The 16,526-nt window shown below is 40.8% G+C and overlaps 2 long non-coding RNA genes across 3 annotated transcripts; one reads left to right on the forward strand and one right to left on the reverse strand.

Annotated features, from left to right (window-relative positions):
* Positions 1-7,486: 7,486 nt before the first annotated feature.
* Positions 7,487-10,993, reverse strand: LOC115295768. Its single transcript, XR_003910569.1, has 3 exons — positions 10,903-10,993; positions 9,313-9,456; positions 7,487-9,091 (listed from the first exon to the last, which is right to left on the reverse strand). It is a non-coding gene; the product is annotated as an uncharacterized LOC115295768 (long non-coding RNA).
* Positions 8,121-14,751, forward strand: LOC115295765. 2 transcript variants are annotated; one of them, XR_003910568.1, is made up of 4 exons: positions 8,121-8,624; positions 8,976-9,109; positions 10,004-10,082; positions 13,781-14,751. It is a non-coding gene; the product is annotated as an uncharacterized LOC115295765 (long non-coding RNA). The 2 variants fall into 2 exon arrangements; XR_003910567.1 differs by having other exon boundaries at positions 8,121-9,109.
* Positions 14,752-16,526: the final 1,775 nt, after the last annotated feature.

A 16,526-nucleotide genomic window follows, 5' to 3' on the forward strand; every position in this document is an offset into this window, starting at 1 on the left:
CCCGTGCATGCGTCCTCCCTGTGTATTTGCCAGTGGCAGACCTCAGGCAAGTGATGACCTGCCCTCAATGGCCACATTCTCTGTCCAAACTGGGCTGTTGTACAGCATGAAACAGCTGGCATTGATGTTATAGCCCGTTACAGACTGAATTGTTTTGCCCCCGATTCATATATTGAAGTCCTATCCCCCAATAACTCAGAATGTAATCGTGTTTGGTGATGAGGTCTATAAAAGAGGTTATTAGGTTCAAATGAGGCATTAGAGTAGGCCCTAATCCATTGTGACTGGTGTCCTATAAGAAGTCTGGACACACTGACGCTTGCACACACAGATGACTGTGGAGGCACAGAGAGAAGATGGCCACTTAAGCCCAGGAGATAGGCCTCAGAAGAAAGCAACCTTGCCCACGCCTCAATCTCAGATTTCAGGTGTCCAGAATTGAGAAAATAAATTTCTCTTTTTTAAGCCATACAACCTGTGGTATTTTGTTATGGCAGCCCTAGCAAACAATACTAGCCCTAGCACAGAAAAGACACTCTGCAAATGCAGTTCACCTGAAACCCTTCCTTTTCCACCGAATCCCACCCGCTTGTCCTAAAGCACACGTTTTAGCCCTAAGAGTAATCACGACAGTGGTAGGCTCAATAAAATCCTCCAACGATGTCCGTGTCCTAATCTCCAGAACCAGTTTCCATGGTACCTTCAATACTAACTATATAGTATGTGCAGTATATACTAAAGGGGCTTTGCAGATGTGCTGAAAAAGAATCTTGAGAGAGGGTTATCTAGGTGGGGGCACTGTAATCACAAGAAGGTTAAAGCCAGTAGCAAGAAGTGGACCGATGGAAGTAGGAAGTTAAGGTGAAGTAAGGGTGAGTCATGAGCCAAAGAATGCACATGGCTTTTAGAAGCTGAAGGAGACAAGGAAGCAGATTTTCCCCTCAGACTCTGGGGACCCAACCCAGCTGACACCTTGACTAATATCCAGTGAAACTGAGTTTGGACTTCTGACCCCTGGAATTGTAAGATTATAAACTTGTGTTGTTTTACGTCACTACATTTGTGGTAACTTGCTTTAGCAGCAAAAGTAAACTAACAGAACAATTCCAGCTCTGACCTGTCCTCTGACCTACCAGAGCGCTCGGTTGGTACCAGTGGGACAACTGCTAAGAGTTCAAGGCCAAGGAAATAGCTTGTGTGGGTTAGAATCTGCCTGCCTGTTGGATGAACTTGAGCCAGGTAGTGTTGTTGTGTGGTTCCGTTCCTCAATGGGGCTGCCCTTGTGGAAATCATTGGTCTCCATCTACTAGAATACAGATTCCTTGGTAACAGGGACTTTGTCTTAGCCACTAAAGTAGCCCCAATACACCATACTGTGAGCACTCAATAAATATTTGTAATTGATCATACATTAGTGTACTTTTTTTCATTTTTATTATTGAAATAGAGTTGACGCAAATTATATTAGTTTCAGGTGTACAACGTAGTTAATTCAACAATTGTATATATTATGCAGTGCTACTGTGCTAACATTTGAGTACTTGCTAGACCTAGTGTTAGGTACAACCACTAGAAATTATTAATGCCAGAGAGGCTAGGTGGCTCAGTCAGTTAAGCAACTGACTCTTGATTTTGGTTCAGGTCACGATCTCACGGTTCATGAGATTGAGCCCCATGTCAGGCTCTGCACTGACAGCACAGAGCCTGCTTAGGATTCTCTCTCTTCTCCCTCTGCCCCTCTCCTGCTTGTGAACACACACTCTTTCTCTCTCTCAAAATGAACTTAAAAAAAATTATTAATCATTCAACAACATATGAAAAAATTCACCATGTGAAGCACCATAATAAAAATAAACATTTTCATGTACATATGATTAAAACTATGTAGAAATATATATATTGAAGACCTTAAGAAACAAATAGAAAGCCATCTCATGGGTAATAAGTTATTATAATTTTGCTTTATAATAAAATTAGTGGAGCACTTTTCCTAAATGTCATGTTTCACAGTAATCTATGAATGTAACTGTTCTTCCAGTATTATTTTCACTTTTTAATCTTTGCTTTTAAAAAATGGACTTCAATGCTGATGCATAGGAGCACATGTACCCCAATGTTCATAGCAGCACTGTCAACAATAGCCATCATGGAAAGAGCCTAAATGTCCATCATCTGATGAGTGGATCAAGAAGATGTGGTATATATACACGATGGAGTACTACATGGCAATGAGAAAGAATGAAATATGGCCATTTGTAGGAAAGTGGGTGGACCTCGAGGGTGTCATGCTAAGCGAAAAAAGTCAGGCAGAGAAGGACAGATACCATATGTTTGCACTCATAGGTCTAACAGGAGAGACCTACCAGAGGACCATAGGGAGGGAAAGGGGGAAAGAGAGCTGGGGAGAGTGAGGGACACAAATCATGAGAGACTATTGAATACTGAAAATGAACCATGGACCGGAGGGGGGGGGGGAGGGAGGAAAGGGGGTGGTGGTCATGGTGGGGGGCACTTGTGGGGAGAAGCACTGGGTGTTATATGGAATCCAATTTGAAAATAAACTATTAAAAAAATGGACTTCAATACAACCTGTTTGTAGCCCCTATAAAAACAAAGGAAAGAAGATTATCATTATTTTAATAACTTCTTTCCAAAATAAAGGAGAAGATTGTATACTAACAGAAGGTCTATAACTGCAGTCTCAGACTTCCATATCTTCCTTTAAGTGATAATCCTTGCGCACATCTGAAAAAGAGTTCTAGTCCTAACAAAGAAAGTAAGCCCCAACAGGGTACCAAAGTTGAGACATCCTTTTGGCTACCAGTAAGTCACACTGTACAACAGTCACTTCCTCCTCTCCCTATGGAGCCAACATAGTTTCTTAACCAATGATGTCCAAAGTCTTCTTGTAATGTTAGGCAATGAATCACCACACCTTCCTCATTATCAGAAATGTGTGACAGGAAATAGCAATGCCATTTTCTTGTCATCAGGAAAAACTGATAAAAAAGGCATGAAGTAAAATTGTCCATAGATTTTTCTTCTTTTTGAAATAACATTTACCACATTTTTTCCTAATGTAAAAGTAACATTAGTAAGTTACTAAAGGAACATCAGGAAAGTCTAAAAATATAGAAAAACACAAAAAGAAAAATAAAATTGATGTTTTAACATCATCTTCCAGAGGTATGCGCTATGACCAGACTGAGAGTCTTCTAGATTTTTTAACAGGCATATAGACATTTTTAATAAAATTGGAGTCATATTGCACTTCCTTCTCAAAATCTACTTCTTTTACTTAATATTTTCCGTCACTAAACTTTCTTTCAAAATTTGAGCGTTTGTCAGTTGCATAGGTTATCATATGTATGTACTATTATTATTTAATCCTATTATTGATGACATAGGGTTTTTACTATTTTTTCCTCCCTGATTAGTTCTATGAATAGATTCCTATCTTTGGGTACATCTCTGGTTATTTCCATAGTATAAATTCCTAGAAGCAGAATATCTCTGTAAGCATATTTCCAGGGAGTGTAGGGCGGGGGTAGAGGGTAAGACATGGTGGTATGCACATTTTAGAGAAAGGGTCTATATTTTTACCTATGGTACATGAGGACCTCTTTCCTCAGAATCTAGCCAACACTAAGACACGATATTTAAATCCCTGCCAATTACAAGGCAAGATAGTGCATTGTTCCACCTAGATACAGAGATAGTTATTCCTCCTCATCTATTGACATTTTAATCAGAAAATAGGAAAAGCTCCCTAGCTCTCCTTCACTCTCAACATCTGGCTAGAATCCTAAGAGCAGAGATGAGTGACTGAAGCAGCATGAGCGGGCACTGACTGCCTCTGGGATGAAGAAATGGGACTATTGGGGCAGGCAGGTCACAGAGACCACCTAGACCAGTGAATTTCTTAACTTCTGTGAAATAGGCAACAGAAATACGTAAAAAAAAAAAAAAAAAAAAAAATCTTACATATGGCCCCAATACATGAATACAGATGAAAGCAGAGGCATGTCCCTTTAGCCTGGATGAAGGATGCCTGAATCCTCCCTTCTGAGCGTCCCTTTCTCGTTGAAAAAAAGCCCCTGCTGGACTTCCGGGGAGCCTCAGAATTAATTCTTACACAACCCAGTCTGAAATCGGTTTATCCCCTAATTTTGTTTTTGAGGAAGCTAAGACCTGGAGAAATAATTTACTTATAATTTACTTATCACAAGTTACTGTCAGATGAGAATTGAGATAAGAATGAACTTTTTTTTAAGTTTATTTATTTAATTGAGAGAGAGTATGAGTGAGCAAGCAGAGGGAGGGGCAAAGAGAGAAAGAGAGAGAGAAAATCACAAGTAGGCTCCATGCCCAGGACAAAACCTGTCAGGGGCTTAATCCCAGGGACCCCCAGATCACGACCTGAGCCAAAATCAATACTCTGTGGCTTAACCAACTGAGCCACCTGGGCGTTCCAAGAATGACCATTTAAATTCACATGATTACTAACTGTAGGACTTGGGACAAAATAGTGAACTTTTCTGGCTTCAATTTCTTTATATCTAAAAAGGGTTCAAATAAGATCTGCTTTGTGGCGGTGAGAGGATTGCACGAGAAAATAAACTCCAGTCTCCAGATAAATGTAGTCTATATGTTTATTAATCCTAAGTAATCCAGCCTAAACATCCCCCTCGAACTTGAACTGGGCAGAATCGGATACTGAACTGCCTACTTCATATTTCCCTTTGAATGCCAAATAGGCGCCTCTAACTTAAGGCGTTTGAACTCCCGACCTTCCCCCTCATACCTCTTCCCACCCTTCACTCCATCTCAGTAATGGCATCCAGCTTCCTGTTGTTAAGGCCAGGACCTCGGGCTTTGTCCGTGACTCCTCCCTCTCTCTCACATTCCAGGTCCTAGATGTTAGCGAGCCTCTTGGCTCCGCCTTCGGAAGGTATGCAGAACCCCACCTTTTCTTACCACCTCCCGGTGCCACCGGTAAGCACCACCCTCTGTCCCCGGAATAGCACTTCCTAACAGGTCTTCCCTTGCCCTTTGCGTTCTGTTCTCACCCCAAGAGCCAGGGTGATCCTGTTAAAACGTAAGCCAGCACCTGCCTTGCCTCCACTCAGAGCTCTCAGTGGCTCCCAAGTTCTGTCAGTGTAAAGCCAAGTCCTATGCACACCCTCAGGGCCCTGTCTGCCCCAGCTGCCTGTTACCTCCAGACTCTGCCACCCCATTCCTGTCTGCCCTGCAGAGCGGCTCCAGCCTTCCCCGGCATCACTGTCCTTCCCGCCATCACTGTCCTTCCCGCCACGGGGCTTCTCCCAGGTTCCATCCAGGCTGCCCGCCCCTCCCGCAGGCTACAGTCTTTGCCCACATAGCACCACCTCAGTGAACCCTGGTCTCCCCTCTCTAAAACCTCGCACTTTACCTAGACAAATGCCCCTTTCTCTTTTCCTGCTTTATTTTTTTTTTCATAGCGGGACATATGATATAATTTGTTTTTATTTCTTTCTTGTCTGACCTCATCATCTAGAATCTAAGTTCTGTGAGGGCACAGACGTTTTCTGTCTTGATCAATACTTGATCTCCCAAGTCTGGAATAGTCTCTAGCACAGAGTAAGTAAGTGCTCACTAAATATTTGTTGAATGAATCATATACGTAAAGCTCCTAACAGCACAGGATGTGCTCATTAAATACAGTTACTGTTTGCAGGCATTTTCAGGTTTGCTTTTCTGTCCAAACTCTCTCTTTAAAAGTCATTTAGGAGAAACTACTTGCTTAAGAGACAGCTGATTTAAGGTGCTATTTTAGGAAAACAGTTTTACATTCAGTTCCTAAGCCTGAGCTTCTTAAATGGTTTTGATTTATTAGGAGTGGAGAATGTGGAACAGAAAGTGGAGAACTTGTTAAGATTATGGATGAATTTTCAAGGGGATAGCCTACCCACTAGTAAAGTATAAGTTCAGTGTAAAGAAATCAGAAGTAACAGTGCAAATACTAATTGGATTTCTATTTGTTTACTTGGTTTAAAGCTCTAAGAATCTTCTCTTAAAAATTAAGATTATTATTTAACTTTGTCCTTGGGCAACATTGAGCAATTTAATGAAAGTAAGTTATCATGACTCTTACTTCCTTTATACTTAGGCCACAAAAATATGACACTGTATCTGGGAGAGAATTACTGGTGTCCAAGGTCAGGCTGTGTTTCGGGAATGCCTCATAAACACAGATTGCTTTTGGCTAATGTTATTTCCTCCAAGAGAGATAAGGACAACATTAGAATCAGTAGTGAGTTTCTATCTGGGATCAGTATTTTGGTAGTAAAACTAAACACTCTAAGTATTTTAAATTCACTTGAAAACATGTTACCAATAAGAAAGTTTTTAGCACAAACTAATTAATTATTAATTGAAAATTGTTGTCGTTTCAGGATTTGCAGGAGAATCTAGGAAAAAGGTATCTGGCTTTATAATTTTTCCCCATTCGTGTATCTGGTTTTCTTCATTTTGTTTCTGGCTGGTCTTTATCATGTGTGTGAACAGGCCCTTCTCTAGAGTCAAATGTTAATGAAAGTTATAAAAACACATGTAAATGTGTTCTAGAAAGAAGGAACCACAAGTGTAAAGTCTTGAAATAGGGACAAATCAAGCAGAACAGAAAGGTGAAATTTCTGATCTTATTTCCATAGCCATGCTATGTTATAAAAAGTGGTAGTGAAAATGTTGGTTAGAAAGGTAAAATTGTATGGTCACTTTGGAAAACAGTTCAAGAGTTTCTTTTGGTTAACTATGTATTGACCATATGACCCTGGAATCTCACACCCATGTGCTTACCCAAGAGAAAATAAAACTTAAGTTCACACAAAAACCTGTACATTAGTGGTCATAGTAACTTGATCCAGGGGTGCCTGGGTGGCTCAGTCGGTTAAGTGTCCAACTTTGGCTCAGGTCATGATCTCACAGTCAGTGGGTTCGAGCCCCGCGTTGGGCTCTGTGCTGACAGCTAGCTCAGAGCCTGGAGCCTGCTTTGGAATCTGTCTCCCTCTCTTTCTACCCCTCCCCCTTTTGCTCTCCGTCTGTCAAAATAAAATAAAAAGCTATAAATTTTAAAACATAGTAACTTGATCCATAATCTCTCAAACTGGAAAAAAAAATGTCCTTCAGTTGATGAAAGATTAGCAAACTGCTGTGTGTGTGTCAGCAATAATAAGGAACAAACTGATAATACATGCAGTCACATGTGTGAATTTCAAACGCTGTGAAAGAAGCCAGTTTCCAAAAGCAATGCACTGTAGGATTTCATTTTTAGAACATTCTGGTAAAGGCAAAACATGGGGACAGAAGACAGAGCAGGGGTTGTCAGTAACTGGAGTTCAGGGAAAGGTTAAACACAAAAGAGCACAAGGAAATTTGGGAAATGAGGAAACTATTTTATATCTTTTTTATTTTTATTTATTTATTTTTTATTTGAAAGAGAGTGGGGGAGTGGGGCAGAGGAAAAGTGAGAGAGAATCTTTAGCAGACTCCACACAGCATGGAACCTTGACGCGGAACTTGAGCCCATGATCCTGGGGTCATGACCTAAGCTGAAATCAAGAGTTGGATGCTCAACTAACTGAGCCACCTGGGAACCCCTGCTTTATATGCTGATTGCACTGATTTTACAAAATTGTATATATTTGTCAAAACTCACAGAACTGTACACACACACATATACACACACAAATAAATTTTACTGTATATTAATTATACAACACACAAAGTGAATGGAACTCATTTTCATCAAGTTGGGGTAGAATAACCAAAATGCAAACACTTTGTTGCTCTGCTAACTCAGTTAAGGGCTAAAATTCTATTGCTATAGGTCTGTCTGCATACGGCCTTCTATTCCAGAAGAACTTCCCCGTTTCTGACACCTATAGTCATTCATATCATCAATATCTATTGGATACCTATTCCATTCTTTCAACTGTTCTAGGTTTTGAGGATACCTCAACAAGCAAGTTGTGTCCCTTCCTTCCTAGAGCTGGTGACTAAGTGAATCGGTAAATACATACGCATAGGTAAATAAATAAATATATTATTTAAAATAATAGAATTTGGCATAGTGGTAAGTTATTATGAAGAAGAACAGGGCTTGATAAAAGGAAAGAGTCACAGGGAAGACAAGCTGTTTGATGGAGTGCCAGGGAACAAATTCTGAGTGGTGGTGGGACAGAGGCTTGAAGGAGGCAATGGGGAAGCTGGGGCAACAATGTTCCAGGAAGAAGGAGGAGCAAGAGTATCGGCCTTGAACCAGAGTGCACATCAAAGCAAGCACTCAGCCCTGTCGCAGTGACCACTCAACTGCAACCCTCTGACATTAGGCTTCAAGAAAATGGGCTCTTGATGCCCTACATCCTGCCCAGTCCCGCCCACCAGCCTCCATTTTCCTGCACTCTGGAGTGATTCGTCAGCCGTATCCACATGTGCCCCAGAGGATGCTTCCTGCTTCCCAGTGCTGCTCTCCTGCCCTCCAGAAGCGTTTTCCCTACTTGTCCAGTATCTATAGACCGGCTTCGGCGACCAAGGGCCACCCAGCAACTTGGCCCGCATTTAGTGGGCTGAAACCACTCAACCAGGTTTGAGTCCCAGCTCCAGGAGAGGGACCCCTTCCGAGTTTGTTTCTTCCTTGGCTACTTTCCTCCCTAGGGCATTCATTCTTTAGCATTCTTTTTATTCCTGATAGTTATCACCCTGTTATAATGACTGAATCTTTATATTAAACTTCCCCTTGTCAAATATTGCTGGGACTCTCCCAGTACCGTCTGACTGATACAGATACAGCCTCAAAATGTCTGCGTTTACGGGTACAGCAAGACTGTGAACAAATAGGCATCAGGTGCTGTCCTCCAACCACAGGTCCTGGGAACCCCTTCTCCCAAAGGAGAAAAGAGGAGAAGTAGCCATATTGATTTCCTTCCAAATTGCAGATTTGCCCCCGAGGATCTTGAATGCCATGTACCTTTCTCAACACTCACATCATGGTGAACTTCAGCTGGACTTAAATGTCTTTCAGACCAGGGACGAGGTTTTTATCACCTTGTGCCTTATACGGAGATAAAAGGTAATAATGGTTAAGAGTAGGGGAACTCAAATCCCTGCTCTGCCCCTTACTAGCTCAGAATTTCTCTTCCTGTGAGGCTCTGATTAGATCCACCCATGCATTTGAGGACCTCTGAGTCTGTAAATTCACTCGACTCAAGAAACTGAGTGAAAGGCACTGACTTGTCATGAAAATAACTGAAGCCCAGTGTCGGGCCTCCTTACCGCTTAGCGAGGTGATCAAAGGTCGTGATTTGCTTGGGACTGAGGGATTTCCTGGGATAGGAGACTGTGTGCTACTGCTAGGGAAATCCCAGGCAACCGGACCCCTTCTAATCCACTGTCCTGCCACCATTCCAGCAGCATTGCCTAGGAGTACAAGAAAACAGAAAAATGAGTTGCTCAGATCTCACCTGATTTGGGCTCTGCTTCAGAACTGAATTAAGTGTGTTAATCTATGTGTAATTGTCTGATAAAGTACATTGTGAATTTTATATATCTTTTAGCCATTAGTATTGGTTCCAATCAGATGGTAAAATATTTACTATAAACTCAGTTAATGAATAGTTCATGAGAAGCAGCCTCATGGCCCCAAATTACATAAAGTCTGTCTTATACAAACTTGACTCCAAAATAATGTCCTCAGAATTTTCAGCATATCTTAACGCCAGTAAAAGTCTATGACTATTAAGGGGAACAAATAGTATGTAGAAAGACGTAATGCACAGGCAATGTGGAAACTTCCAGACTTCCTTTTAACAATTGCCCTTTGAGGTTTTTTTCTTTAAAAAATTATTTCAGTTCTTTTTTTTAACCCCTTTATTTCTTCATATAGAAAGACTAATAATCAGGTAAATATTTAGAAGGCAAACAACAGATAAAGGACAATAAAAGAAGCAATTTTCTTTCATGCTAGAATTACAGGTCCATGCCTGTTAAACTTCAGAACCCCCAGCAGCCAGCTGACCCTGCACCTACAGCTCCCTAACGGAGAGGTAGGTCATGTGACATGTTAAGAATGATAACTAAAGTATAAAGCGTTTGTAACTGGTTTACTTCTTAAAATAAAAGTTAAGAGTGGTGGAGCGCCTGGATAGCTCAGCTGGTTAAGCGTTGGCTTCGGCTCAGGTCATGATCTTGTGGTTCATGGGTTCGAGCCCCGCATCGGGCTCTGTGCTGACAGCTAGCTCAGAGCCTGGAGCCTGTTTCAAATTCTGTATCTCCCTCTCTCTCTGACCCTCCCCTGCTCACGCTGTCTCCCCCCAAAAAATTAAAAAAAAGTAAAGAGTGGAGAAGATTTAAGGTTTCACAACCTATAGTTCTATCAGGAGAAACTAAATAGCCAACACCCTTATAGTGCTACTGGGTGCCAGTTACTGTCCTAAGCACTTTGCAGTTACTAATTGATTTTATAGGTAGGACACAGAGGAAAAGAAAGTTGAGTAATGACACCAGGTCATGCAAGTAGTAAATGGCAATGAAGGGATTTTGCCACCTGTGATCAGAGTCCTGAATCCTTGCTTTGACCATCAGTCAGCTTGCCCCTTCCCAGGCAATAATACAGTCACACACAAAAGAATCAAGGACTCAGTGGCCACAGATTATTTTGAGCAAGAGTTGAAGGAAAAAAGCAAGAACCACTTTTTATGTATAATAAAGATCCAGAAATAGGAAGTGGACATCCCCAAACTGCAATGAGAACCACGTAAAACAATGAAAAGAGGATCCAGGCCATCCCGGAAATATTCCCCTGGCCACCGAGGTTAACAGTTATGGCCAGTTGCTTAGAGGAGAGGAACTGGAAACTGACAGGACCTTTAGAATTGTGTAAAGTGAGGAGTGGATTCATTCTCCTCCTCTTCCTCCTTCTCCTCCTCCTCCTCCTCCTCTTCCATCTGCTGCTACTGCTGCTGCTGCTGCTGCTGCTTCTTCTTCCAGTTTTGAGAGTTTTTTAATTGAAATAAAAATTAATAGTGTTATATTAGTTTCAGGTGGACAATGTAATGATTCACCACCTCTTACATCACTCAGTGCTCGTCATGACAAGTGTAGGCTTGATCCCCTTCACCTAGTTCACTCCCCTCTTTCCCTCCGGTAACCACTAGTTTGTTCTCTGTACTTCAGAGTCTGGTTTTTTGGTTTATCTCTTTCTTTTTGTTCATTTCTTTTGTTTGTTATACGGTATTTGTCTTTCTCTGACTTATTTCACTTAGCATTATGCCCTCTAGGTCTATCCCTCTTGTTGCAAATGGCAAGATCTCCTTATTTTTTATGGTTGAATAATATTCCATTGTATTTATATACCACATCTTTTTTTATCCATTTGTCTATTGATGGACACTTGGGCTGCTTCCATATTTGGGACATTGTAAATAATGCTGCAGTAAACAGAAGGGTGCATGTATCTTTTCAAGTTAGTGTTTTTATTTTCTTTGGATAAATACCCCATAGCGGAATTACTGGATCATATGATAATTCTATTTTTAGTTTTTTGGGGAGCCTCCATACTGTTTTCCACAGTGGCTGCACCAATATGTATTTTCATCAATAGTGTGTGAGGGTTCCTTTTTCTCTGCATTCTTGCCAACTCTTGCTATTTCTTATCTTTTTGACTCTAGCCATTCTGACTGATGTAAGGTGATAATTGCATTGTGGTTTTGATTTGCACTTCCCTGATGATAAGTGATGTTGAGCATTTTTTCATGTGTCTATTGGCTATTTGTATGTCTTTTTTTTGGAAAAGTGCCTATTCAGCTCCTTTAAATTTTTTTAAAATGTTTATTTATTTTTGAGAGAGGGAGTATGAGCAGAGGAGGGGCAAAGAAAGAAGGGGACAGAGGATATGAAGCGGGCTCGGCCCTTACAGCTCTATACAGGGCTTGAACTCGTGAACTGTGACATCATGACCTGAGCCAAAGTCACACTTAACCAACAGAGCCACTCAGGTGCCCTTATAAATTCTTTATATATTTTGACATTAACCTTTTATTGGATATATCATTTGCAAATATCTTCTCCAATTTAGTTGGTTGCCTCGCAGCCCCCTCCCATGGTTTCTTTGTTATGCAAAAACATTTTTACTTTGTTGAAGTCCCAATAGTTTAATTTTGCTTTTGTTTCCCTTGCCTGAGAAGATGGATCTAGAATAATGTTTCTATGGCCAATGCTAAAGAAATTACTGCCCATATATTCTTCTAGAAGTTTTATGGTTTCAGATCTCACATTCAGGTCTTTAACCCATTTTGAGTTTATTTTTGTGTATGGTGTAAGAAAGGTCCAGTTTCATTCGTTTGCATCTGGCTCTCCAGTTTTCCCAGAACCATTGGTTGAAGATAAGTATTTCCCCTTTGGTTATTATTTCCTGCTCTGTCAGAGAGTAATTAACCATATAAGCCCGGGTTTATTTCTGGGCTCTCTAATCTGTTCTCTTGATCTATGTGTCTACTTTTATACCAGTACTGTACTGTTCTGATTATAGCTTTATAGCATATTTTGAAACCTGGGATTGTGATGCCTCCAGTTTGCTCCTTCCCAAGATTGCTTTGGCTATTAGGGGCCTTTTGTGGTTCCACACAAATTTATTATTATTTGTTCCAGTCTGTGAAAAATGCTGTTGGTATTTTAATAGGGACTGCATTGCATCTGTAGATAGGTTTTAACAATATTTATTCTTCTAATCCATGAGCATGGAATATATTTTCATTTGTTTGTATCACCTTCAGTTTCTTTCATTAGTGTTTTGTAGTTTTTGAAGGACAGGGCTTTTTGCCCTTTTAGTTAAGCTTATGCATAGGTATTTTATTATTTTTGGTACAGTTGTAAATGCAACTGTTTTTTTAAGTTCCATTTCTGCTATTTTATTATTAGGTATAGAAACACAACATATTTCTATATGGATCTTTGTCTCCTTCATAAGACCCTGAATTATGGAAACTCTCTAGAAATATTTTTATTTATTTATTTTATTTGATTTAAATAAATAAATATTTATTTTTTTGATTTGATTTAAATAAATAAATATTTATTTATTATTGATAACTGGACAGAATGGACCCTAACTACTAATCACCATCTCTATTGTGATACCTAGTCTTCTATGTTTCCCCCGTGTGTGTGCGTGTGCGTGCATGTATGTAAAATGTTTTTGATAAACAAGAGCATGGACAATATCATATATATGTTTTTGTTAGTTTTAATCTAGAGAAAGTAATTCAGCATTTAAAGTCCCTTCATCAGGAATTTACTCTCCAGGCTATATTTGAAATGCCTTTATCAGGTCCTCATTTTCCAGAGGACCTACTAGAAGTGGTTCAATTTTTTATTTCAATAGACTAATTGTTAATAAGCTTAAGAAATGATAGGATAATTTTTAATTGGCAAAACAAGTGATATTTAAGACATGTATATCAACTAGCAATATGATAAAGGTACCTCTGTAACTTATATGTATAAGAATATATGAGTTTATAATCCCAGAAGACCAATTCTTTTAGAATGGTATTCTTGGCTCTGCCTCTGATCTGGACCTGAAGGAAGATTCTGCTACCTATTCTAACTAGTAAGTGACCTGAACTTGCCTCTACAATGTTATTGCATCTGCTTTGATTAACCTTTTCATGCAAGATATTTGGCAGTGTGCCAATGGAGGAAACAACTCATTGCCCACCAAAAACCATTCTGCCCTTCTTCCTAGGCACGTGGCTACACAATCATTACAGCCTGCCTAACAACTGTGGTCCTATGGATGGAATGTGAATCAAAGAATGTATGCCTAGATTTCTGGGCCTAAACCCTAAGACCATGAGTAGACCTTCCTTCTTGCCATTCGGATGGCTAGGACCTTTGCCCTGCAGAGAACAAAAGGTTCTGGAGATGGTGGGGCATCATTTTAGAAGGAACCTGAGTCCCTGAGTGACCACCTGCCAACTCAAAATGTTCACCTTAAACTGTTGCATTAAACTATTATAATATTTGTTGGGTCTCTGTTACATCAGCTTTGCCTTATTATCTCAACTAGTACAGTACTAGTTGGATTGAGCTGAGCTTATAGAAACAGGGTGCCTGCTTACTAAAATGATAGGTGGAGGAGAGTTTAGTCTAAGGTTTGATACTAGAGAAACATGCCAACTTTAGGTAAATTTCAGGTACAGCAACATGAAATCCTCACCTACCTCTAACTATTGGAGACCTTCAACATCTGCCAATAAGAATCTAACAGTTGTTCACAGTCAATTAGACTTAAGTCAGTTTGCAACATGCCCAGTTCGGGCTCAGTGAGAGAGAGGGAGACCAGGAATAACTCAGGTTTTTGGCTTGAGTGACTGGGAGACAGGATGGCATTTGCTAAGTGAAGGAGAAAAAAAATGAGTTCACTTTTGGATATGCTGAGTTTCAGGTGATTGCAAGATTTCCAGGTGGAGCCAAAGTGAAGTAATCAGGCTTAGAAATCAAACTAAAGAGATCTGGTGTAAAGATAGATGCTGGGGAATCATCCACACGTAGAGATTACCCTAGAGACAGAATGGAGTGAAAAGAGCAGAGCCCTGAAGACAGCAGGCATTCAGGGAAGGAAGAGGAGGCTGCCATGGAGACGGAGAGGTGGTAGGGTACTAGAAAGTAATCAGAGGGGCACCTGGGTGGCTCAGTCAGTTAAACGCCCAACTTCTGCTCAGGTCATGGTCTTGGTGATCCCTGAGTATGAGTCCCAGGTTGGGCTCTGTTCCGACAGCTCAGAGCCCAAGGCCTGCTTCAGATTCTGTGTCTTCCTCTCTCTTTCTGCCCCTCCCCCACTTGTGTTCTGTCTCTCAAATATAAAATAAATGTAAAGAAAAAAATTTTAATAAAAATTTTTAAAAAAAGAAAATAATCGATAAATGAGTTCCTAGAAGCTAAAGAAGGGGCATATCAGGAATGAGAGAACAGTTGATGGTTCCAGATTCCAGAGAGAAGTCAAACAAAGTAAGGGCTAGAAAATGTCTTCTGATTTTTGATGGCATGATGACAGTAAAAGCCAGACTGCGGTGGATTTAAGTTTAGAGTTAAAGAATGAAATAGAGGCAACTTTTCAAGAATTTTGGTTCTCAATATTTAGAAAGAAACAGAACAAGAGTTGACGGTAGAGAACTAGTCTAAGGAAGTTTTATGTTGTGATTGAGTTCAAATGAGAAAAGTTTGAGCATATGTAAATACTGATGAGAAGGGTCCATTGGAAAATTAGACTGGAAGATATAGGGGAGAAGATAGTTGGTGGACTGAGGTCCCCGAGAAAGCCAGAACAGAGCAAAGGTGGAAAAATAAATTTTTTCAACTCACATTAGCTAGAACTTCTGGCTCCTGATGCTTTATGTGTCTAGTTTATAGGGCCTCTATTTCATTCTGCATTAACAAAGGACCCAGAACTCATCTGTCCTCCAGTTTCTAGCTGGGGGTGGGGGTTGGGGGACCTAATAACCCAGGCATTTCATAATTTGTGTAGAGTTTGCTTAGAATTTGGAGCCTCCGTGGAGAGGAGTCCATTGAGCAATGCCCAGCACAATACCATCCTTAGACCTCTGGGAAGAGCCTGCACTAGGCTCTGTGCTTTAGAGAGACTTACTCTGGCCCTCCTCTGACCATACCCTCCCTACAGGCTGAGGAGTCTGTGGGGCTGAGGAGACATGCCCACATGGGTCTTGCACCACTCCTTCTGTATCATGTTCCAGGTGCCTGAGACCCCAGAATTGTCTGCCCCAAAGAGTCCTGAGCCTATTTCAGGGTTTGTACAGCCTCTTTCTTGGTTCAGTCCTCACAAGGGCAGAGAAAGTACAACACTCATAGCCCCTAAGGGTGCCAAAGGCACATGTTTTATGGAGGGGGTGTAGATAGAGCCTAGCTATGTAGCTCAGGCTGTCCATATATGTGCACACAATGCCATTCACAGTGTGGGCCATGAGTAGAAATAGAAGGGGATCTGCTTACAAGCTGGGGAGAGGAGTCAGGGAGCCAGATGGCTCTGTATATTCTGTTACGGGGCCCAAGGAGTCTGAGAATGCTAAGTTTGAACCTACACTTCCAGGTCATTCTAAAAGTATATTTGTCAAAGTAGGAGGGTAACATCTATTTCATTTAACAGTTTTGTTAAATAAACCCTGACTTATAACTCTTAAATACTTAGATATATGTTATGTTGGCTTCTATTTTTACTCCTACCCCAGACCCAGAAGTGTTCTAAGAAACAAACACTTGGAGAAGGGTGAAGTCGGTGAGCCTTAATTTGAAGCTTTTATCAATTTCTTTGATATAAATATTCCAACCCTGGATTATTTTGGGTTTTCGACATGATGCCACTGATAGAGGTACACAGCGTCTCTCAAGGGCCAGTCAGGGCCGGTCACACCCCTACTCAAACCCACAAATAGAGGCCAGACTGGCCCGGATTGCAGCATCGTGCTTGCCTCTCT

This window comes from Suricata suricatta, chromosome 1, assembly GCF_006229205.1.
Source record: "Suricata suricatta isolate VVHF042 chromosome 1, meerkat_22Aug2017_6uvM2_HiC, whole genome shotgun sequence".
Lineage (NCBI taxonomy): Eukaryota > Metazoa > Chordata > Mammalia > Carnivora > Herpestidae > Suricata > Suricata suricatta.